At 39.0% G+C, this 10,154-nt stretch overlaps 1 long non-coding RNA gene across 1 annotated transcript; it reads left to right on the top strand.

The window, feature by feature from the left end:
• The first annotated feature begins 936 nt into the window (after positions 1-936).
• Positions 937-9,909, top strand: LOC119798449. The gene is made up of 4 exons (XR_005282721.1): positions 937-1,429; positions 6,998-7,099; positions 8,537-8,593; positions 9,750-9,909. It is a non-coding gene; the product is annotated as an uncharacterized LOC119798449 (long non-coding RNA).
• The last annotated feature ends 245 nt before the right edge of the window (positions 9,910-10,154 follow it).

The following is a 10,154-nucleotide window of genomic DNA, read 5'->3' as shown; positions in this document are numbered from 1 at the left end:
CGATTTGCCCATTCAGAATCAGCCATGCGCACTAGCTCTGCAGAGTCCTGACAATGCCCTTATTGTGTGATTCAGCTGTTTCATGTCCAACATGCAGGATACCAGCCCTCCATGATGATAGTTTGAAAGCTGTTGGGTAATTATTTATACTTTGTTAAGCTATAATTTACCCAGTAAAGTCTGGGGTGTGCTTTTGTCTCTCTTTTGCCTTAGTTTACCTTTTTTTTTTTTTTAAATAATAGATTCGATGATTGATTTTAGTATTTTCAGCTTTTAAAAATTATTTCAAAGTCTAAGTCTGAAGCTTTCACTTCATTTACAAACACATTGTTTTTTAAATAAAGACTATATTGATGCTTATATTTGTGTGTTTAATCTTCCAAGGATTCAAAGTATCAAGCCACAGGTTTTTAAATGCACCCATACCTATGAACAGCTTATTTTTATGTGCATCAATCACTGACTTTCTAACTAAAAAGAAACTGCAAATTTCTCACTGAGAGTCTCTGACATGTGTTTCCCCACATAGACAAGTGCGGTCCTGCTCAGCTGGGCCGTAGCTGCCTGTCACCCCACCGGAGCTCCAGCGCCTGGCTCCTTTGATGTGCTGAGGGCCCCCCACATGGAGAAAGCGGTTCTGTAGGCTCATAAGCAGACAGAGCCTGCAGGGCAGGAGGGGAGGGGAGGGGCTGTCCCGATGAAAGACAGTGGTGTGGCACTCCAGCTGTTTGGCCTTTTTTTTACCCAACATTAAGCAACTGAAGATTCAATATTTGGTGTTTTGTGTCTGTTTCAGCCAGACTCTATGAAAACTTCAAACATGAAATGGAATGCCTTACATTTCACCGTTTTTTTGTAACTGATGATTTTTGACTTTTCCAAGGCTGTTGAGGACACTTTTGACATATATCCTCAATTGAAAAATAAAATATAAATGAAACTTCCAAGTTTTTAACCAATATCAACTGGAAGTTAAAAGAGAGAAAGATGAGAGTGGAAGTGGGTGGTCTTGATTAAGAAGTATGTTTAAGGCTTTCTAGAAAATCTTCTCAAACATCTAGGTGATTCATATACTTCAGGCAAAGACTTTAATTCATCTTAGGTTAACTTAGAAGATGATTGTTAATATTAGAATGAAGAGCAGGATCAAACAGTGAACAAATGCAAAATGTTTGCCAAAGAAATTCTAACCGTAAGAATGCAGTTATGACAGAGAGCTCCCTACTGCCTTTTAGTCTTCATTATCGCCATACCTTAATGCTAAACATGTGATTTACCGCTCAGAGTTCTAACTCTAAGAATGAAGGGCAAATTCCTGAATGCAATCAGTGAACCATTAGAAACAGCAGGGGATAAGGAGAACTGAAGACAGGAAGGACATACTGTAGCTTTGATAAAGGCAGAGGAAAAAAAGATGAAAACAGAGAAAGTAGGAGACAAAAATATTTCAAGATTTTAAAACATTTATAAGCAAGACATGCAAAAGAGCTCTTAGCAGTTCGTCAAGCCGGATGTCTGTAATCATCTGCTCAGGTCTTAAAATGGCGAGAGTAAATATTTAAAAGCAGTGAGAGCAAATGACAGTGGATGATGTGTAAATAAATCTGTTAGCTGACATGTTTTCCATATGAGTAAACGACCTGTTTATACAGCACCTTGTGAAATAGTTGCAATCTCTAACCTCACGGGTTCTGCTACAAGGTTGCTTTTATTTCTTCAAAACAAGGGTGTTGAGTTTTTGCAGTTTTGGACATCTGTTTTGTGTAAGTATCATTAAACAACATTAAAAACAATCTCACGTCATTTGCTTTGAAACATCCTCTGTTTGACTGGCAGTTAGAGTTGTTTCCAGTTGTTTTTTTACTCTTTTGGAGCTTAAAATCAAGTTGTGATATTATCATGATTTTTTTTCCCTAAATGCAGAACTCTGGGATACATTTATTTTTGTAATTTCTCACCATTTTAGCTTCGCCTTTGCCTAAAAAGTTTAGAAAAGTGTTCCTGGTAAAAACTATACCCTTTAGTGCTTCAAGCACTTAAATGTAGAGATACACTTTCTCTTTTACCATTACTGTATTTAAAACTGCTAATAATTAAATTCTCTTCAGTTTATTTCTGTAGTGCCAATTCACAACATATGTCTTCTCAAGGCACTTTACAGAGACAACTGAACCAGATCTTAAAGTCAAATTGATTCAAAGTTTTCTATCCAAGGAAAACCAGTTGATTACATCGACTCATTGACTTGAAGGCAGTCCCTCATGCAAAGCATACTTGTAGCGACAGTGGAGAGGAAAAACTCCCCTTTAATAGGAAGAACCCTAACACAATTTGGGAGCTCTTGAGGCACTTTGTTGTTACTGCAACCTCTAAAAACACTTACCGGTAGCTTGCAAAAATAGAATTAAGAAATCACTCAACCTAATGTCTGGTAAGATCACCAAGGTAGGAAAAAAATTACTAAATTTTATGGAAAACTTGAGTAAGCTGGATAGCATGTTCAGAGAAAACAATGCTAAAATCAGGATGCAAGAAAAAAGAATGAATGATCTGGAGCAATATAGCAAATGATAAAATCATTAAAAGGACTGGAAACCGAACAGCATATTTAGGCAAAAGTTGTACCTACTAATAGAGAGTAGGAAGAGGATGAACAACATGAAGAACTAGATGCACTAGAACAGCAGACTTCTTGAAAGCAAACATATGGCCATCCGGCATAGTTACACTGAACTCTGTCACATCCTTCCTACAAAGGATAAGAGCGCAAAACCAGCTTGAACTGTTTGTTTGTGGAACAGAAAGCAAATACTTGAGATGAGTTGACTCCAAAAGATAGTGAAATTGCTGAACAACCAAAATAATATTAAATACCTCAAATATTTGGACCGTTACAAATATATGGCAGATGAAATGGTGCTTAAACCACTAAAAGCTGTAAAGGAAAATAAAATAAAAATTGACCAGATTCAGGGTTCAATTCAATTTCATAATGATTCAGGGCTACATCAAAGAATAATCTACTACAAATTTGGAGCCAAAATCAATTGACTTCACCGAGCGAAATATAATGGACTATACTGCTGTCCAGCCGTGCTCTCATCCACCTGACTGCTTTGTCAAGTCTCTGGCATCACTTATGCATTAACAAGAGAATAAGATGACTGTTTTTTAAGATGGCTCATAAAAGATCAGGCATAAGTGAACCTCAAACCCATTCAGAGTTTTTGCACATGAATATGAAATTAAAACTTTTGTCTCATGCAACGAAAAGGACCCAAATGGAGTCAGTTTGGAGATTAAGACAGAATAAATATAATACTTTACATCAGACATAGTAAATATAATTTAAAGAAGGCCAGATTAGCCCTGGTAATAAAAGGGGATCTGTATTTGACCTTCATTTTGCAGAAGATAAGATGCTCCCTTCAAAATAACTAGTTAGAATTTTCTCACCTAAAATGGAATTACGCCTCTAAAACAGACCTTTGCAGTACCAGACAGGCTTTCCTTCTTCCACCAGGCATGTGCAGATCACTAGTGTAATTTCAGTAAGTTGCCAGAGGAGTCAAACATCTGCAAAAACTCAGGAACTTGTGCTATTCTCCTTTAATGTTCACCATCACCAGCCCCCAACATACGCCTACTAAATCTGAACACCAAGCCAGAATCAAGTGTTGATGGGTCATAAACACCAGCAGTCATAGAGGACAGCACTTAACTTCATCCATCTTTGCGTTAATCGCAAGCAAAACTTTAATTCTTGCAACAGTTTTCCCTCAAAAGGCTAAATTATATTATATTTTTTCCACAGAATGATAAAAATCAATTTTCAATGATCTAATGAATTGTCTGGACTCAGTCAAACTCACCCACTGATACAACAGAAATAATTAGGCAAATAGTACTACCTATGATTTAAACAATGAAACCTTTATATGTGCCTCAGTTAAAATAAATTATTCTTTCAGTAATAACCTATAATAAAACTTTACCGCATAGCAATTCAGCAGAAAAGAAAACCATACCAGAAATATCAAGAAAAAAAGTATGTGTAAAACTAACAGATTTTGTGCCATTTAAAATGTTTCAGACAACAGTTTTGAAAGAATTGATGAATAATCAATAAGGAAATAAAATAATTGTTGTTACTGGCATGATATGACAACCGCCACATCTCAAAAACCTTATGGCAACAAGGTTTAGTGTTATATTTTGATGACTGCATTCAAGAGAATAAAATGTCAAGAACCAGAAAAAAAAAAACACACAGAGGTTAACAAAATGTAACAGACCCCAAATCAACTCCAAGTCTGTGGTTTAAGGAGAGTTTAAAATTTTTTTAAAGCAGTCAATTCTTGTTGACACAAGAGCTCAACAGAGATCTGAGACAGGACACAGAGAACAACCAGCTGTGCAGCCTGATGGCTGTGGAGTTACACACATACAGCTGCCCATGTGTGTGTACAGTGGCTTTAAAACTTATTCATAACCCTTGATTATTTCCATGTATTTTATGTCACAGGTAGAGACAAAAATATATTACTGGTTGATAGGGAACTGTCAAATACAAAGTGTTTTATAAATGTAAGTCTAAGGAAAATTTTCCTGGTTTTTAAAAAGTTTTTACAAATAAAGATCTGACAAATTGGCTTGCAATAGCAGCCCCACTATACACACACACACACAGGCACAATATAATGTGCTTAACCCCTGAATAGAGCATCTAAATAGTGAAGCATGGCAGTGGCAGCATCGTGCCACAGGGAGGCTTTTCTTTTCTTAGAGTGCATGTGAACATTAGTAGAATTATTCTGTAGAAAACCTGTTTGAGGCTGCAAAAGTTTTTAAATGGAGGGAAAATCAAGTTGAGTTCATGTATATTGCACTCACTCAACAACATGTAATATCTTACAGAATATGAGGTTGTTACTTTTTTGAGACATTTTTAAGGAGCCAAATTGTTATACTTGCCAGTTTTGAACCTTGCAAATGAAAGGGACTTACTTTGTGCCTTAAAAAAAAACAACTGTGTCATTGGAAATGACCTGGTGTGAAAATGAACCCTGGAAAGAGTGAGTGAAGCATGAGCCACTATGCCATGCCGCAGTATTTTCTTTCAAAGCTGTGGGATGTGTGTTTAATGGGAGGAGACATAGAAAAGCAAGCTGGTACATAATGACTGATTTTTGAAAATAGAGCAAAAACATTTCAGAAAACCTTACATTGTCCCAAAACCAACTGGGTAACAATCTTGGACATCTTCAGATTCTTCTTTTAATGAATGTACTGCTTAGTCCACATAGTCCAGGGTGCGGGTCAATTTTAATTCTGCAAGTGCATTTTTAAAATGTATAGGATATTAATGATCAAGCTACAGTGAGTCAATTTATGTCATAATAAATTGAAGATGATAAAAATGAGAAATTATTTAACCTGTAGTGAAACTATTTAACCTTTTATAGTGCAATGCCCAGCCACCTGTCAGGGCTATGCATAGCACTTTAAAAGGTTTCAACACATTCCTCACTGTTACAGCTGATAAGTGATAAAATTACGCTCTTGAGTGATCTTCCTCCTTGCAATAAGAGGTTAGTAATTATGGGCCAGAGCAATACCCAGCGCTCATAACATGAGATAATGTAAAATACTTTTAGGTGAGGGGAAAAGACGTCAAAACAGCATGTGGGGATAAGATACTGCAGAGATAGGTGCCGTGTGTCTGCTTTGCTAACAGACAACAGGTCATCCTGTCAGATAAGGTTTATTTTCATGGTGGTAACAAGGGAAGGCCAAGTGCAATAAGTGACCAGATTCTCCCAGCGTTCAGCACTGCTTCTCAAAGTGTTTGGCTTTATAACATCAACAATTTTCCACTTGCCTCCAAGTATCCATATCCCAACATCACCCCATCCTTGTTTCCATATTTCTCCCACTAAACTTAGTTTTTCCTCCTGAAAAGTTGGAAAGGAAGTCAGCCAAATATGATGCATCTGTAGAGACTGCCGGTATGATAATGATAATCATTACCAACATGACGATGAGAGATGCAAGGCTGTGTGTAATCCGATGATGTCAGCAGAATACAATGAAAAGCCGGGGTGGGGAGAGACAGATGTGCGCGCCCTGACCTGCAAAGCAAAGGGGCTGGGGCCAGGGCTATGGGCGGGCCCGGGGCACAGACTGGGGCCAGTGGCCATGAGGATCAAGGAGGAATCCAAAGGCCGAAGAGGAGGTTATCAGAGGGCGTTATCTGTGCCAACCATTTAAATGCTTCTTTAGACATTTCTGCAATCAGTCTGGAGCCAAGTTAGCTATTGACAAAGAAAAGGGGTTAGATGGAAGTTCTTCAGAAATTTCCTGAAGTTAAATGTGTTCTTATTTTATTTAAGAGGGACTAAAAGTGGAACTTTCATGTTGGTTTGTAGGTTTTTGACCCACATGCAGAATCACACAGAGATCCAATGAATTTTAACATTTTATTAATGAAAAGCAAACAAGAATCTTGTAGCAGGGTTTGCAGAAAGTCTGCTGTAACTTTCTGGTTGGACTGAGGGGAGAAGGCAGACTGATCAGGAACAAATAGTTATGACAACTGACGCCTGATTGATTTGGCTTTCTTGAGAGATGAAGAAGAGGTTGTTTGAATCTGTAGGTATTTGATTCAGCGGGCTTTGCTATTTTTACCCCAAAGTTCCAGGTGAGTGTGAGGGAGATATAAGAACAGTGGTACTTGCAAAAGACGTCATGTTGGAGAGAAGTCAGGCAGGTGATGAAGACTGAGAACTGAGAAAGATTAGACAGGACAGGCTTGATCAGAGAGACTAAAGAAACAGCATGAATCTTTAAATTACTAACAATAGACAGCTTAAGGTGAACTGCAGAGTGACTGAGCACTGGTTGGATTTCAAATGGACCAATAAATTTGGGAGAGAGAGTTTGTGATTAGCAGCCTATAAAGGAATGTCTTAAGTTGATATCCAAACCTTTTGTCCAGGTGAATACTGGGGAGCAGGAATTCTTCTCCTATCACCCAGATGTCATTTTGTTTCCACTGAAGACTTCCTCAGAAAGGACTGCACTCACCCCTAAATCAGAGGTATCAACTTCAAGAAAAAACTGTTTCTCTAGATCTGGCTGAATAAAATCAGAACATTGGCAAACCTTTTCTTAATCTCAGAAAAAAACCTTCAGCTTTAGGTTACCAAATGAAAGGTCTTTTGGAAGAGGTAAGGGCTAGAGAGTGGTTGAGCAGTTTGTAGCTGCTTGTGATTTGAGGGTGTAGGCCATAAAAAAAATGGCTTGAACCTTCTCTGGATCTGTCTTCACCTGCCTGCTCTGGAGTCCCAAAAAAAGATGAATGATGTGGCATGAAACTCACACTTCTCGGCTTTCACAAGGAACTGGTTCTCTAGAAGACATTGAAGAATTTGACTTACATGGATCTTATGTTCGGATAAGGTCCTTGAGAAATTCAGAAGTCATCAAGGTAAATTAATAAAAATTGATTTAAAAAAATCTCTAAGGGCGTCATTCACAAGGGACTGGAAAACTGCAGGTGCATTCATGAGATAGACATGACCAGATATTCAAAATGACCTAGGAGGGTCTTGAATGTAGTCTTCTATTCATCTTCTTGTCAGATTATGACCAGGTGGTAGGCATTTCGGAGAACAAACATGGTGAAGAAATGTGAGCCCTGACTCGGTTAAAAAAACAGCTGAGATATTTATTTTTCACAGTAATCTAGTTAAGGCCATCCTTTTTCCTCACAAAGAAAAACCCTGCTCCAACAGGTGAGGTAGAGGTACAGATAATTCCAACAGCTAGCGACTTACTTTTGTACTTCTTCATGCTCCTTTCTCAGGCTTTCACAGGTTCTACAGCCTATTGGAGGGGAGATGAGCTCCAGGAAGTAGCTCAATAGCACAGTCATGTGGGGTGAGGTGGGGGAGAGAGCCCAAGACTTGTAGAAAACCAGATGAAGTTCATACTCAGACAGAACTAGGGAGAGGTCTACTGCAGTTTCCTGTTCTTGAGAATTTAAGATTGGAGACATGGCCGACTGCAGACAGTTTGACAGATGGTGGTTACCCCATGACTGAACTCTATTGTCTTTCCAGTTCAGGTGAGGATTTTAAGGGTGAAACAAGAGTACCCTTAAAAAAAATGGGAGATTGGGGTGAAAAGAACGGGAAAAAAAAGAATTCTTTGATATAATTGCTTGAAACCAAAAGTTTTACTGGTTATGTTCGGTACGTGATTACATGCAGAGGACTTCCATCTTAAGACATGAAGGGGTTCAGGTAGGTCTAAAACAGGAAGAAATAATTGTTCAGGTAAATTGCTGTTTATATGGCTTTGTTCACCACGGGAATCCATTATACTAAAAGAGAGAAATGGTTGATTTAGTAGTAGAGAGGAGGGTAATTTCCCTACCACTGGGCCCTTCATTTTAGCTGCTTTGGGAAGGAAGAAATGAAGTGACCACCCTACAGGCAGATCCCAGTTTTCATCTTACATTGTTTTTCCTCAGGTGACAACCGGGTACCACCAAACTGCATCGGTTTGGGGAAAAGGAGGCTAGTCAGGGGTAAGTGGAAGATGAATCCAGCATAAAATAGGGCAATACAAGATAGTTGAGAATGGGCTGAAGGTTTGTCTTCCAGCAGGACAGGTACTCTGTCTACACACCATGGATTATAACTAAAGGATTTACATAAAATAAAATTTCTGTATAACAATTGCCAAATAAAAGGCCTGACCTAAATCCAGTTAGGAAACTGTGGAAGGATTTGGACATTGCCGTCACTCTGATCCCTCCCTCTGATTTAGGTAAGCAGTTTTGGAAAAACAAGGTGGCATTCCATTCTCTAGATGTCTAAAACTGTCTAAAGAAGGTACTAAAATGATTTGTACATCTAATTAGAGCAGAAAGGGGTTTTACCATTTGTCCCTGCAAAGAGGAATCCTTTTGTACCACCTGGACACGTCTTCGCAGAGACATACAGCTGATCATACATTACTAACCCAATCATGAGATCAAAGAGTCTCCTAATTATAATTATTGGATGAAAGCTGTTCATTTACAGAAAAAACATGTAACACACACTGCTGAAAACCTTCCTACTGTAAAGCAATACATAACACATGTTAAATAGAGCCTAGGTGGAAGTTCAACTGAAGAAAGTCATTGCTCTCCTTCATCCACCTGCGACACAGCCAATCAGCTTTAAACCACACTTCCACGAAAGCCAATCGGGATCCAAAGTTCATCTTAAAAGGCCTCCGATACGCACCTGTCTGCTCCTGTGCGCGGGTGGCGGATGCGCTGTGTGACTTCATTCAGATCACACCGTTTCAACCCACCGCCAGCCCCTCCTCCACCATCGTAGCTAAAGCTTCATCAGTGTCATTGTTGCACCCTAAGCATATTTTATTTTGATATATAAAATTTGTCCACTATATTATTGATTTGTTCAATGTGACTGTTATTGTTTTGGTTAATTTTGTTCTTTAGAACATCGCATCTAGTTGCTATTGTTTAGGCACATCTGATCTAGGCACTACGTCACTGTTAGTGGCGGGACTTGCAAGGAAGAAAAAGAAGAAGGCTAGAGTGTGATGGTTTTATCTGTATGTCCATGCCTGGCAGCTCCAGAGAAAACAATCGGAAAAGAAAGGAAAAAACGTGCAGCGTGGGGCAAATAAAGTTGACAAAAGCAAAGACGGAGTCCTTTCTGTTTCAGGAGTGCAACATCATTCCTTCCAGACTCTTACTACGCTCCATGTAGAGGTTTCTTCCCAACGGGGAGTTTTTCCTCTCCGCTGTCGCTCCATGCTTGTCATCATGGACAGGTTCTCTCAACCAGTGTTATCCAACTGGACTTCCATCTCCCAGGTCCCTGAGTGAAGCTCTAGGATCAGCCCACGCAGTCCACTGGATCTCCCCATAAAGCTCATCATACCATCTCGCTAACCAGCAGTCTACAGACTGATCAAGTTCATCTATCTCCACTCACCAGTTTCAGGCCTGGGGGGGGGAAACAGCCCTATTCTTTGCTCCTGTTCATGCATATCTATCAAATTAAATGCTATGTTTCCTGCCGAGGTCTGAGCGCCAAAGACAAAGTAATTGTATCAATAAATTTTCT

The sequence above is a fragment of the Cyprinodon tularosa genome, unplaced genomic scaffold (assembly GCF_016077235.1).
Source record: "Cyprinodon tularosa strain WSP-4 unplaced genomic scaffold, ASM1607723v1 ctg624, whole genome shotgun sequence".
In the NCBI taxonomy this organism is placed as follows: Eukaryota; Metazoa; Chordata; class Actinopteri; order Cyprinodontiformes; family Cyprinodontidae; genus Cyprinodon; species Cyprinodon tularosa.
Note: the sequence above shows the minus strand (reverse complement) of the source record. Positions and strands in the feature narration are given on the sequence as shown.